We start from the raw sequence: 15,841 nt of genomic DNA, 5'->3' as shown, positions 1-15,841 counted from the left end.
CCTCGTAGATGGGACTGAAGATGGTCCATGGTCCAGGTATGCTGACGTGTAACCTTCAAGTCCCTTGAGCAGCGTGTTGACCATCCGCTGAAAAGTGGCAGGTTCATTCTTCATGCCAAATGGCATCACTGTAGACTTGTACAGTCCAAATCGGGGTGATAAAGGCAGAGTGTTCCCATGCCTCGCGGGTCAGGGGAATCTGCCAATATCCATGATCATCAAGTACTTGGCCACGGCCAACTTATCGAGCAGGTCATTGATGTGCAGCATTGCGTACGCATCGGTGACCGTGACAGCATTGAACCCCCTATAGTCCATGAAGAACTGGGTTGTCTGATCCTCCTTTTGAACAAGGACTACAGGTAAGGACCAAGCGCTGCTGGATGGTTGGATGACCCCCAGCTTCAGTAGATCTGTGCGATCTGTCACTCATAGCCTTTGGAGGCTTGATCCTCCTGCTGAGCTAAGTGCCAGCTTTCTCCTTGAGTCTTGGAGAATATTGGACTTTCTGCTGAGTCCCTGCTGGACAAAGGAAAGACAGTTTTATAATCCCAGACCAAATAGAATGCAAATATTTGGCATGAAATTATATCTTCAATATTCTTCACAGTTGGTATCAAGATTTCATTGAATCAATTTTTACCTCTACCCATGAAATGTGGAAGAAGCAACTTGTGCGAAACGGCGCTGTCTGGCGGTGGGGGAAAAAGCCTTACCAGCATCCAGCCTCACTACAGCTGTCCTGTGTCCCAGCAGTCAGTTACAGGTAAAATCCTGAACTTGATTTTTTGCATTCAATCATGAATAGAATTTCTCTGCTATGCCCTTGAATCCTTTATCCTTTTCAAAAGGAATTACAAATAATACATACATCTATACAAGACGCATGATTTTTTTATTTTGATCTCTATTAATTACTATGGTGTCTTTTCCTTAGCCCTTCCTTCCCCTACATGCAAAAATAGGCCACATCTCTATAGTGCTTGCAGCACCTTGTTTGGCAAAATTAGCAATAATTATTGCAATTGCCGTTGGAGTATAGGCCACAGTATATATATATTTTTCTGGTAGGGGTTTATAGGTATTGCGGACTTTGGACGTACACTAATACATCATTGCCTTTGGCTACTCTATGCACCTTGCATTTTATGGAGATCTTTGGAAAAATATTGATTTTCTTGCTGGCTATCTTCACCCCCTTCATGTTGGAGACCAATTTGCCCTGTCTTTTTAATGTAATCCCTTTAATGTTTTATACAGAAAATAAATAAAATTTGTATTTTTTTTAAATTATTACTGTTTTCACTTCTTTAATCTTGATGGTACCTTCCATGATGATTTTTGTTTGGATATGTCTATTGAAGTAACTATTGCCGTTTTGATTTAGGATCATGGGTATAAATTTACTATAATGTACACTGTGGATTTAATGTCCTTTTCCCTACTGTTTTATCCTCTTGTTGTAATTGTCTTGTCTTTCCCTCATAAGTTATATGTTTGTCATAATAAGTTAAAAATTCCCCTGTGAGGGAATATGTTTCTAAGTATACTGTTTTCTAAAGTTATAAATTTCAATAAAACCATTTTGAAATTAAACTGCATTTTGTGATCAAATCGTGGATGTGTGGTTTGTTTGGCTATTTTCTTGCTGAAGGGGCAAGTTTACCTTTCAAATGGTTCATCATTTGTGTATGTGGGTAGAGTATGAACGAGGATACAAAGGAATCACCGAAAAACAGTGTTTAGAAATAATAGTATATACACACACACGCTCACCTCTCCTCGGTTTTAGGAAGTTTCGCCCCCAGCAGTTCGCCCCCAGGTACACTTCGCCCCCGAACATTTCGCCCCCAGGTTGTTTCGCCCCCGCACATTTCGCCCCCAGCAGTTCGCCCCCGGATGTTTCGCCCCCAGCAGTTCGCCTCCGGATGTTTCGCCCCCAGCAGTTCGCCCCCGGATGTTTCGCCCCCAGCAGTTCGCCCCCGGATGTTTCGCCCCCAGCAGTTCGCCCCCGGATGCTTCGCCCCCAGCAGTTCGCCCCCGGATGTTTCGCCTCAGCAGTCTGCCCCCAGAAGTTCGCCCCCGGATGTTTCGCCCCCAGAAGTTCGCCCCCGGATGTTTCGCCCCAAGCAGTTCGCCCCCCGGATGTTTCGCCCCCAGCAGTTCGCCCCCAGATGTTCCGCCCCCAGCAGTTCGCCCCCAGCAGTTCGCCCCCGGATGTTTCGCCCCCAGCACTTCTCCCCCCACGGATGTTTCGCCCCCAGCAGTTCGCCCCCGGATGTTTCGCCCCCAGCAGTTCGCCCCCAGATGTTTCTCCCCCAGCAGTTCGCCCACGGATGTTTCGCCCCCAGCAGTTCACCCCCAGCAGTTTGCCCCCGGATGTTTCGCCCCCAGCAGTTCGCCCCCAGCAGTTCACCCCCGGATGTTTCGCCCCCAGCAGTTCGACCCCGGATGTTTCGCCCCCAGCAGTTCACCCCCAGGAGTTCGCCCCCGGATGTTTCGCCCCCAGCAGTTCGCCCCCAGCAGTTCGCCCCCGGATGTTTCACCCCCAGCAGTTCGCCCCCGGATGTTTCGCCCCCGGATGTTTCGCCCCCAGCAGTTCGCCCCCGGATGTTTCGCCCCCAGCAGTTCACCCCCGGATGTTTCGCCCCCAGCAGTTCGCCCCCGGATGTTTCGCCCCCAGCAGTTCGCCCCCGGATGTTTCGCCCCCAGCAGTTCGCCCCCAGCAGTTTGCCCCCGGATGTTTCGCCCCCAGCAGTTCTCACCCGGATGTTTCGCCCCCAGCAGTTCGCCCCCGGATGTTTCGCCCCCGGATGTTTCGCCTCCAGCAGTTTGCCCCCAGATGTTTCGCCCCCGGATGTTTCGCCCCCAGATGTTTCGCCCCCAGCACTTCATCCCTGGATGTTTTTCCTCTAGCAATTTGTTCCTGGATCTTTTGCATCTGGGAAAGACCTGCCTGAACTGAACATTGGCAGGTTTGCTTATTACTAATAATACACCATATGAGTCTAAGATATAGAATTCTGATCAAATTAGTTTTTTTTATTCTCAAACTTTGTTTTCTAGATGAGTAATTTTACAAACAGACAGGAAAATAGTAGGATTTCATTGGTTACTAAGGAGGTCGTGCCCCCTTGGGAGCAGAACGGATCCTGGCTCCCTATGATACATTCAGGGCTGCTTGTTCACAGCCCTCTGCAAAGCTCCCCTTCACCCTCCGCTCATGTGCTCTGTCCTGGACAAGAGGAGGGCTCCCCCCTGCCTGTGTAAAGCCGTTACAGGACGGAACACATAGGGGGGGGCTTTGCAGAGGGCTGTAAACCAGCAGCCCTTTATACATCATAGGGAATATATTGTTAGCTGCATGCTCCTGTGCAGCCACGCCCTCTAGAATCCATCCACAAGTACTGCTACTAAGGAGAAACAACCTCCTTAGCAACCACTGAAATCCTGCAGCACTTGGAGCTTTAACTTGGATGAGACTTTTCACACAGAAGTGAAGCTGCTGGAAGGTCTCCTTTGGAAATGAATATCATGGGCACAGGTACTATAACATAACATGTTTTTTGTAGAGTTATGCTTTAACTGTATATATCAAAACTGTTTTAACAAGAAACATAAAAAGGTATATAGAGGGGAAGGATTAGAGAAAAAGAGAAAATACAAATTACAGGTTATAATGCTTGAATTATTTTACAGCTAAAAACACTGCTCTCAAAACATACAATATGTGATCATGAACTAAAAATCAAAGCTGTAGGCAATGCCTCTCAGATAATCCATCAATCTTGCTCGATACGTTTAACCCTTGCTGAAATTGCAGCATACTTTTTGTTTCTTGCAGCGATGGGCTTTCCTGCTATTATCTGAATAATTTCAAAACTATGGAACTCTTGCTGATGTTTCAGACAGTTAATGAACCGGTATATATTTGGGAAAAGAGTACCACATGTTTCTCGAAAGCTATGGTGCCATCCTTCGACATCATTATTTGTTCGCTGTTGATCATTCAATGTTCGTTCATACACATTCCAGAATTGAACTGGAAACAAAGGTGCTTGACGTCCTCTGCGATTCATTCGACCGATATAGCTCTCTTCAAAATAGTTGGCAATAGGTATGGCTTCTTGTGGAAAGGCAGGATCTTCCACCAATTCTTCAAATGATTGCACAACATTCTGTGGTGGTAGAAAGGCCAGGGCAGGTATCATGCGTATCCAACGGGCAAATTCATGGTCACCTTGGTATTGCATCTTGAGTCCTTCATTTTGAACTTTACGCCAAACCGACTGTGATAGGTGGAAAAAGCAACCAGTCTTCACAAGGTTGGGGAATTCACTTTCAAATGCCTGTATTGCAGCTAGTTCAAAATCCAACATCAGGTTGTCTGGCTGCAGTCCAGGCTGCAAGTTCTTCAGCTCTGGCAGCAACCTCTGGTATGTAGAACGGCTCTTGTCTGTCAGCAAGGTGTACACTACAGGAACAACAAGGCCGCTGTGGACTACATGGATTGTGTAAAGTTGCTTAAACAAGGCTGGTGTAGTGAAAAGCATGCCATCAGCAAACCACTCTTTACTTTGTGCCAGTAGATGGAGATTGTCTCTTGTTCCAAATATCAACATACGGCTGTGTCCATTTCCTAATTTAAAATGAAAGTATTAGTAGAGGAAATAACAGAAAATGTGTAAGGCTAAGTGCACACGTACCGGAACTCTCACGGAAATTCCCGCGAGAATTCCGGAATTCCATTCCGTGGGAAAATCGCATTTTAAATTCCTGTGATTTTCCAGCGGAAAAACTAGCATTTTGCAAGCGTATTTAGCTTGCAGAATTGCTAGCATTTTCCATGCGATCTGTAGCATCTCTTGGAGAACTGATTGACAGGTTGGTCACACTCGTCAAACATAGTGTTTGACAAGTGTGACCAACATTTTACTACTGAGGCTGCCTATGCGGCATCAGTAGTAAAAGATAGAATGTAAAAAAAAAATAAAAAATGGTGTTATTCTTACCTTCCGACATCCCGCGCAGGCGTTCCCAGTAATCCTTTGCGAAAATGCCAGCGATGACGTCCGTTCTCGCGGGATCGCGATGTCTCACGGTAATTCGCGATGACGTCGCGCAAATGACCGCGAGACTTCGCGATCCTGCGAGAACGGACGCCATCGCGGGCATTTTCGCATAGGATTACTGAGAACGGGAGCATGGAGAGAGGCGGAAATGCTGCGCGGGACGCCGGAAGGTAAGAATAACAATATTTTTTATTTTAAAATTCTATTTTTTACAGGGATATGGTACCCAAAGCCCGGAGGACAGTCTCCTCTCCTCCGGACCGTGGGTACCATCCGCAATTGTTCTGCTTACTTTCCGCATGTTGTGCACAGCCACATGCGGGAAGTAAGCGGAACAATACATTCCTATGGGTGCGGGATCGCCGCGATTCCGCAAATTAATGAGCATGCTGCGTTTTTTACCGCAAAGCGATTCCGCCGCGGTAAAAACCGCAGCATTAGCACAGCATTGCGGAATCCCATAGGAATGCATGGGATGCTTATTTTTCGCGTTTTCGCGGCAAAATCGCGCGGTTAAAACCGCCGTGGAAACGCGAAAAAAACGCCACGTGTGAACTCAGCCTTACAAGCAGCAGACAGAGTTTTGGGATAAATTCACAAAAAAAATCCTAATCAGAAGCCTCTGTTCATATCTCACATTAAATACTCACATTTTACTCCAGATTTTCTGATTTCATAATAAAAAAACTGAAGCAAAATCTAGTGTGAAGGGGCCAACCAATAGTTTTTTACAACATATATTGTCCCAGTGGAAAATTATATATTTTTATTTAAAATTAAAATTACTTCCAAACTTGAAATAGGTCACATTTTTAGGGTACCTTTAGACCCTTCAACTAGACGGCCGTTCAGCACGGCCGATCGCCGCCATGCTGAACGGCCGTGTAGTTGACAGGTGCATCCAGACGCGGCATGCGGCTGGACGTCTGAATGAACGACTGGGCGAGCCGCCCGCCTAAATGGGGCATTCGTGACGTCCGCGCTGCCCATGCTGTCTCATTGAGAGGATTGTGCAGGACGCAAAAAACGCCAGTAAAATCACCAGTGTGCTTTTGGCCTAAGGTATAACTGAATGGTCCATTAGGCTGGGGTCATATGCAGCACTAATGTGTAAATCCCATCCACATGCTGATGAAAAAATTTTGTTTACAAAAAAAAAACATGCAGTGCAACATGTCAATGTATGCTGCCATTATACAAACAAAATTCCAGCCATTCAGACAAGGGGCTGAAATCCTGCACTAAAACCTGCACCTAAATCCATAGAGTTAAGTGAAGATTTTGATACAGAATTAGGGTACCACAATAGTGGCCTCAATTGCAGGCACAAATAGATTCCTGTGGGATCTGCAATTGCTACTGCAATTACAGCCGCTGCGGAGATGCCGCTCCGCAATCCCCTTCCGTCAGTGGGCACGAGGCCTCAGGCTTTATCCAGACAAGCTGGATTTACAGGCGTATTCTGTGCTGTGTTTCCTGCCTGAAACCCGCCCTTTCATGTCAATGGTGCTGGTTACGGGCGGATTCCGGCCGGGGCCGGAAAACGCCCGCGGATCCCGGAAGGAATGGGAATGGGCAAGAGGGAAACCTCTCTAAAAATGCCTCAAGCCACGCCAAATACGTTCGGTTTATGCCATAGCAGAGCTTGGCCACGTCCCCTATTTGCAGAAGCGTTTTGCCAAAGCGCTTGCAAAGTGCTTAAAAAGTGCTTGGAAGCAGCAGGCAAAATGCATCTGCAAATCCTGGCGTATCTCACCTGAGCTCCGGAGTTCAGCCCGACCTGTCCACGGATCTGCAGGACTGAACTACGAGAGCCGAGGAATCAGCCGGCGATGGCAGTTCAGCCCGTGCATGCCGCAGACAGGCGAGGCTGAACTCCGGGGCAGCATCCAGGACAGGTATGGCCAGTACAATGCTGCATATTTGGAATTAGTGTTGGCCGGTCCGATCACTGAAGATCGTAATTTATTACGATTTTCAGGCTGATCGTTATTTTAAATTACGATCCGATTTGTAGCCAGATCATGATGATGATCTGAATTAGAAAACGGAATCCTCCGTAATCTGAAAACACTGTCCGGGCATACACGCCCGAACAGTGTGCGTATATATACACACACACACACACTATACGGGTGTACAGCGTGTGTGCATATTTAGCTTTAGTAAATGGCTCCAGGCTGCGCTGTTAAAAAATAAACAAACCCAGTTACTCACCTCTTTCTCCAGTGTCCAGTACTGGCTCCGGCTCCTAGCCCAGCAGTGCAGGGAATCCCGAAATCCGGGCGGCGCATCGCCGCCTCTGTGCCTGCCATACTATAACTACAGTGGAGAGTGATCTCAGGACCGCTCACTAGACCGTCCTGGGAAAGCACCACATCACGTCACAGAACAGCCCGGCACATGTGCAGAGGTGGTGATGCACAACCCAGAATGCATAGCGTTGGTATTTCGGAATTCCCTGCACCGCCAGAGACAGCGCTGGACCCCGGAGAGAGAGTTGAATAACTGTTTTTTTTTTATTTTTTAACAGTGCAGCTTGGGGCCATTATATATATGCAAGAAAGCTGGAAGAAGATTGGCTCAACTGAGATTGTTGCTGAGGACTCAGTGTGCTGCTACAGCAGGGGTTGGCTTCCGCCCGTACTTAACATGCATCCATGAAGAAAGACCTCCGCGCTGCTGAAGTCCTATACAAATCTTTTATTGCATTTCAAAGTTCCAAAAGTGCCAGACCACCATCACCCACATATATACATATATATACACACACACTGTTCGGGCGCACAGTGTGCATATATATATATATATATATATATAGCTCTGGAGATTGGATCTGAATTAATTCCAATCTTTCGGTATGATCAGCCCGATCTGATCATATCTTTCCAGTGATCGGCCAACACTAGTTGGAATCAGTAGGCCTCACTACATTATATTACCCTCAAAGTTTCCCTTGAAGGCAAAAATCACATAGTATTTTATATCAGCACCTTATAGTGTAGCATTTTTCACATTTGTGAAAAATAAACTTTGCAATAATTATGCATAATGGAATTGTTTTAATACAATGTTAAATGGTTAAGTAGCTTACCAGAGTCATGCAGAAGGAACTGCTGCTGGACACCATCAATACTGATCTCCTGGAACTCCAGGGGGATAACAGGTTGATCAAGGGTTTGAGGTAACCTTGGGATATTGCCAAGTTGTCCTCTTCAGTGATGCTTTCCTTGGGAGAAGTGCTGCAACATTAGAATGGGCTCCTGAAACGACGTCTGTGAGAATCCGTTGTGGTGTCTCCTGTGTTGTCCTTGCCCTGGTCACAGCCTCATTAACAAGTCGGATTGCTTCAGGTCTTGCAGCTTGTGCTGCGTGATTGTGAAGATTGACTACTTTCACAACTTCGCCAGATTCTTCATTGGTCCAATCATGTCCCTTGCAAGTCGACCGTTTTTCACATACCCAGATGGAATGGACATCATCAGCGGTTCGTTTGGAAAATAAGTAAATGTGATTCTCATGGACCAACTTCCTCCTTCCACGTTTGGACAGAACTGAATTCATAGTTTAGAAAGTGAATTGCTGTGGAAGCTGACTGATTTTTTGTGGCAGTACACTTCTCTCTTTGTGGAGATTTCAGACACTGCTATATTCTGATGTACATATGGAATAAAAGCTAGTCTAATGTAACTTGCAGGACATGTGACCTTCTACTTGTTATATCTGCAACAAAACTTGCAACAAAGCAGGTCAGTGCTGGGTCAGGTAAAAGTTCAAAATTGTTTAGATTTTAGGCCTCTTGCACACTGTAATTTTAGAGTGGTTTCACACTTGTGTTTGTGGCCGCCAGAGGTCGATCCGCTCTGGATCTGACATCCAGCTGACCCCGGGGCAATGCTGGCGGAATGCTGGCATTCCGCTTGCATTGCCCATAGAAGTGAACGGCTGGGTTCCGCGATCTGCAGCCGCCCGTTCGCTTTCGTAATGCCGCATTCCACTATCAGTGTCAGAACAAAAAGAAGAGCATTTTCTTCTTTTCGTTCCGCTGCAGGTCAGCGGAATGCGGCATTACATAAGCGAACGGGCGGCCTGTAGTGCATATGTAGCGGAAGTGTCAAAGCACCCTTATGCTGCCACTGTTTTAGAACTCCAAAGCATGTGCTTTACTGGCATTTTTCAGAGCGCTTTTGTAAGCGCTCTCGGTAATGACCCATAAGATACAGGCTATTGATGAACGCTAAGTGCTCAAAAATAGCTCCTGTAATAAAATAAAAAGAGCTGGCCGAAACAACACCTCGCTTTTCTAGCCATTGACTTATCTACTATATAATTGTCTAAGGGTCACTTTCGTCTTTCTGTCTGTAACGTTTTATTCGTATATTCATTGGTTGCGGCGTCTGTCTGTCATGTAAATCCAAGTCGCTGATTGGTCGTGGCAAAACTCCCACGACCAATCAGCGACGATCACAGTCTGCCATAAAAATGGCCGCTGCTTCACTGCCCTGCACTCACCGCTGACCGCTCACACAGGGTTAATGCCAGCGTTAACAGATCGCGGTGTACCGCACTCCATTAATGCTGCTATTAACCCTGTGTGACCAACTTTTCGCTATTGATGGTGCCTATGCAGCATCAATAGTGAAAAGATGTAATGTTAAAAATAATAATAAAAAAAACAGTTATTCTCACCCCCTCCAACGTCGCGCTGTCCTCCGCGCCTCTCTCTGATGCACGCCGTGCCTTCCGGTCCGAACGATGCTATGCGTCCAGGACCTGCGATGATGTCATGGTCATGTGACCGCGACGTCATCGCAGGTCCTACGCTCAGACTGGAAGTCACCGCCAGCACTGCAGAGAGGCGCGAGGACTTCAGGGCCCGTGGCTGAGGTGAGTATATCTTTATTTTTTTTAAACACGAATATAGTGCCCACATTCCTAGACTACGTGGACAGTGCAATATACTACATGACCAGTGCAATATACTACGTTGGCTGGCCAATATACTACGTGCGCTGTGCAATTTACTACGTGAACTGTGCAATTTACTACGTGCGCTGTGCAATTTACTACGTGGACTGTGCAATTTACTACGTGGACTGTCCAATATACTACATAACCTGTGCAACATACCACGTGGCTGTGCCTGCTAGAATACCCGATATTTTAGAATCGGCCCACCATCTAGTATATTCAAAATTGGCAATCTTCTTAGCGATTTTCCAGTGCTTAGCACTTGGGAAAGTGGCTACTGTGAAAGCGGTCTTAGGGCTAAAACACAAGGCCGAAATTCCCTGCCTAATTTGGGGCAGAAACATCTGGGGGCAAAAAGCAGGGGGCGAACTGCTGGGGGCGAAAAATCCGGGGTGAAACATCTGGGGGTGAACTGCTGGGGGCGAAACATCCGGGGGCGAACTGCTGGGGGCGAAACCTCCCGGAGCGAACTGCTGGGGGCGAACTGCTGGGGGCGAAACATCCGGGGGGCGAAACATTCGGGGGCGAAACATTCGGGGGCGAAACATCCGGGGCGAAACATCCGGGGGCGAACTGCTGGGGGCGAAATGTGCGGGGGCGAAACATTTGGGATGATTTAGTGAATCCTGCTTTGAGCAGGGGGTTGGACCAGATGGCCCAGGAGGTCCCTTCCAACTCTACGATTCTATGATCCGGGGGCGAAACATCCGGGGGCAAACTGCTGGGGGCGAAACATCGGGGGGCGAACTGCTGGGGGCAAAACATCCGGGGGCGAAACATCCGGGGGCGAACTGCTGGCGGCGAAATGTGCGGGGGCGAAATGTGCGGGGGCGAAACAACCTGGGGGCGAAATGCTGGGGGCGAAATGTTCGGGGGCGAAGTGTACCTGGGGGCGAACTGCTGAGGGCGAACTGCTGGGGGCGAAATGCTGGGGGCGAACTTCCAACTCCCCCTCTCCTCGGTCCCCCACTTCTGTGGTCTCGGCAGGGAACATTCTGAAGCTGTGACTTCACTGCTCAGCACAGCTGGCGTGATGAAGTGACATCATCGTTCATGCTGAGCTGTCAGATCTCAGATGTGCAGGAGGGTGTCTCTCTGCTCCCTCTTTAATCAATAGTTTCATCTGTATCAGCATTTTTGATGCCAATAGAGCTAAAAGTGTGATGTTATCGCTGACACCAAGCCCCCTTGACTCACGGGCCACATCACGGCAAGTAGGCTGCCATAATTGATAGAATGCCATTGCTGTGAGACAAAATTACTAACTTAAAGGGTGTCAGCTACTCAGACAACCCTTCTCTATCACTTTAACCTCCAGCGCTGTCAGTACTGGCTTGCGTAACATAACAATCAGTGATCACTTCACTGTGCCTCTCAGTAGGGACAATCAGACATCCAGAGCAAGTGAGTTCTGTAGATGTTATCACTTCAGATGTTTGATTTGTCTGAAGGAGGAGACAGTGAAGTGGCTGCAGGGATTACATGACAGTGTCACATGAGCCCCTGGAGAGCTAGTGCTGGAATGGGACCGAGTGGTGTAAATGTTTTTTCCCCCTCCTTAACACCTTTCTGACATCGGTTGTAATAGTAGGACGATATCGGACTCCCCCTGTTTTGTGCGGGCTCCGGCGCTGAGCCCGCACATTTCTGGGCACATGTCAGCTTACATATACAGCTTATATGTGCCTGCAACAGCCGCGGGAGGAATCGCGATCCACCCACCGCTGTTAACTGGTTAAATACTGCTGTCAATTTCTGACAGCGGCATTTAACTCGTGCTTCCGGCTAGCACTCTGGAAATCCCAGCCCTCAGTGACCCCGTCATGTGATCGTGGGTCACCGATGGGTTGGTATGACAACCAAAGGTCTTCAGCAGACCTCTATGGTTGTGATAGCCAGATTGCTATGAGCGCCATCACCACCCGATGGTCGGCGCTCATAACAAGTGAGCATTTCTGCTACATACAGAAGATCTGATCATTGCCTGTATGTAGCAGAGCCGACAGGATTATGGCAGCTTTTACTCTCCCATGGAGACTATTGAAGCATGCCATAAGTATAAGTTCTCTGTGTGTTTTCCCCCCTCCTCCCTTACCCTTTTCTCATCTCCCTCCCCCTTTCCTGTCCCCTCCTTCCCCCCTCCTATTAATATCCAGCTGTGAAACACTTTTGTCATTACTGTATGGTTTTAAAATTTGTCAATAAAAATATTGGAAAAGAAGCATGCCATAATTAAAAAAAAATGTTTTAAAGAGTATTTAAAAAAATATATAAAAGTTCAAATCACCCCCCTTTCGCCCTATCCAAAATATAACAATGAAAAAAATCAAACATACACATATTTGGTATCTCCGAGATCAGAATCACCCAATCTATCAATATAAAAAAAAGAATTAACCCAATCGACAAATGGCATTTATGAGAATAAAAAGTCAAAACAACAGAATTACTTTTTTGGTCACTTCAACATTGCATTAAAAATGCAATAACGAGCGATCAAAGGATTGTATCTGCACCAAAATAGTATCATTAAAAACGTCAGCTCAGCATGCAAAAAATAAGCCCTCACCCAACCCGAGGTCACAAAAAATTGAGACGCTACGGGTATCGGAAAATGGTGCAATTTTTTATTAACAAATTTTTGATCACTTATATAAAAAAGAACCTAGACATGTTTGGTGTCTGTGAACTCATAACGATCTCGATAATGGTAGGTCAGTTTTAGCATTTAGTGAAAATGGTAAAAAACTGTGGGATTGCACTGTTTTTTGCAATTTCACCGCACTTAGAATTTTTCCCGTTTCTAGTACACGATATGTTAAAACCAATGGTGTCATTCAAAAGTAAAACTCGTCCCACAAAAAACAAGCCCTCACATGGCCATTTTGACCAGAAAATAAAAAAGTTATGGCTCTGGGAAGAAGGGGAGAAAAAAGCGAAAACGCAAAAACAGTAAATGGCCCAGGGGTTAAGGGGTCAAGGACCGAGCCACTTTGTACATTAATGACTAAGCCTCTTTTTATTTAAATGTGACCAGTATCACCTTGTGGTAATACCTCTGGAACAATTCAATGTATCCCTGTGATTCTGGATTTGTTTTCTCGTGACATATTGTACTTCATGATAGTGGTAAAATTTGTTTGATATGACGTGTGTTATTTGTGAAAATATTTGAAATTTGTAAAAAAAATTTAGAATTTTTGCAATTTTCAAACTTTTACTTCTTACGCCCCTAAACCAGAGAGTTATGTCACGCAACATGATTATTAAATAACATTACCCACATGTCTATTTTACATCTACAAAATTTTTGAAACATATTGTTATTATTATTTTTTTTTTTTGTTAGGACATTCAATGGCAAAAAGTTGATCAGCAATTTCTCATTTTTCCAACACTTTACAAAACCTATTTTTTTGGAGGAGGGCCTATATGACAAAAAAACAAACAAAAGTAACACCATAGTGCATCACATCCGATGCAAAAGCAATGGATGCGATATGCTAATGACACTTGGCTCCAGCTCTGCTGCGAGCATGAGCCAAGTGTCAGTGCTCTGTGCTCCGATCCTCTCACATAAGAGGATCACAGCACAACTGTGGAGGAGACAGAGAAATTAATTTCTCGATCTCCTCCATTGCTGGCATCCGTGAGAATTGCACTGTCATTCGAGTGATATACAAGTGCAGTGCAATGTTTCACATGCACCCATAGAGTTATATGGGTGCATGCGATCCGATTCACAGACACAATCGCGGCATGCTGGGATTCTTCTCACATGCCGAATCGACATGAGAAAAAAATCGCAGATGTGAGCTACCCCATACGTTAACACTGAGCCGAGTGCAATCCAATTTTTTTAGCAGATTGCACTCATCCAATTATATCACAAGTGGGAGTGAACCCTTAAAGTCCTCAAAAGCACATTCAAGAAGTTGATTAACCTGTAAGTGGTGCTTCACAGGAATTAATAAATGGAAAAAAATGAACATTTTAATTTTTTTCACAAATATTTTACTTTAGTCACAAATTTTTTATTTCCACAAAAGGTAACAGGAGAAAATTAACCTCAAATTGTTGTGCAGTTTCTCCTTAGTATGCCGTTATCCCATACAATGTGTTGGAAAACTACTGCTCGGGTGGATGGCAGGGCTCGGAAGGAAAGGAGCACCATTTTACTTTTTTTTACGCAAAATTGGCCAGGATTGTTGGCAGACAACATATCTGATTTTGAGGGCCCCTGCTGTGCCTAAACAGTGGAAACCCCCCACAAGTGATCTCATTATGAAAACAAGACCCCTCAAGGAATTTATCTAGATGTGTGGAGAGCACCTTGAACCCACAGGTGCTTCACAGAACTTTACCACGTTGATCCGTGAAAATTAAAAAATTAATACTTGCCCACAAAAATGTTGGGGAGCATGTTGACACCACATGTGCCTCACAGAATATTATACCATTGGGTGTTGAAGGAATAATTACATTTTTACTGCTAAAATGTTGTTTTAGCCCCAAATTTTTATAAGGCCTTAGGCTGGAGTCACACTAACCTGCGCAAAATACGGTCCGTAGTTTACATGCGTAATACGGATGAATGACCCCTAAATAGTGCTCCGTAGGCCATCCGTAAGCAAGGTGAGGTCGCGTATTTTGCGCATGTCTGCATCCGTATGTAATCCGTGTGGCATCCGTATGCAATCCGTATGGTGAGATTTTCTCGCAGCCTTGCAAAATGGACATTTAACGGTTTTGAGGCCTGCAAACAATTTAAATCATTAGCCTGCACCCTATTTATACACTCAGAAACAGGTGGCTGCCTCCATTCTGTCCATTTGTCACCTTGCTTTCACGAGGTGTGTTGGTGTTCTTTGTGCAGCATGGCAGAGGGTGTGAGATTCAATACAACTGAGCAGGTTCTCTTTACCTGGCTGGCTTTTGTCACGGCGCTTTGGGCAACCATACCCATTGATAGTGGATCCACAGAGGAGGAGACGCATGTGGGTACATCCACTTTTGAGGCAACGACTCACAAGAGGTCATTTTCACCGCCTCTATTCTTCTCTGCGGGAGCATCCGGAGAAATTTTACCAGTACTGTCGCATGAGCATTTCCACATTTGATCGACTCTTGGAGACAGTGCGCCCTGGGATAACCTTTCAGGACACAAGGATGCGCAAAGCGATATCTGCAGAGGAGCGACTTCTGCTCACAATACGGTATGTACTACACAACCACATTCTCTATGTTCATAATGTGTGTGCATAATTATGTTTTTTGGCCTCCTAGGACAAAGTTTAATGCCCTCATCTTACTCCAAAAATGTTTCAACTTACACACCAGAATGTTAGATCTAATATGTCCTGCATATCACTTAGTCATTGTGCCACCAAATATGTGTGTGTTATTCTCTCTCAATTCCTACCAAGTATGGTCGGCATGTAACTGATTTTTTTTACTTTAGGCATTCTAAACTTAACAATTTCTGTTGTTCTACAGCTTCCTGTCCACTGGCCTGTCTTATGCCGCCCTCCACCATGAGTTTCTCATTGGAAAGTCAACCATTTCAGGCATAGTGAGGTCTACATGTACAGAAATCTGGACAAGACTCCATCAAGTGGTCATGCCCGAGCCCAGGATGGAAGACTGGTTAAGGATTTCAAGGGACTTTGAGGAGGACTGCCAGTTTCCAAATTGTCTTGGGGCCCTGGATGGCAAACATATCAGGGTGCGTAAGCCGCCGAACTCTGGCTCCCAATTCTTCAATTATAAACAATACTTTTCTGTTGTATTGTTGGCTC

The sequence above is a fragment of the Dendrobates tinctorius genome, unplaced genomic scaffold (genome assembly GCF_039654945.1).
Source record: "Dendrobates tinctorius isolate UK_male_01 unplaced genomic scaffold, ASM3965494v1 ptg000319l, whole genome shotgun sequence".
Lineage (NCBI taxonomy): Eukaryota > Metazoa > Chordata > Amphibia > Anura > Dendrobatidae > Dendrobates > Dendrobates tinctorius.
The sequence above is the reverse complement of the archived record's forward strand: the minus strand, read 5'-3'. Positions refer to the sequence as shown.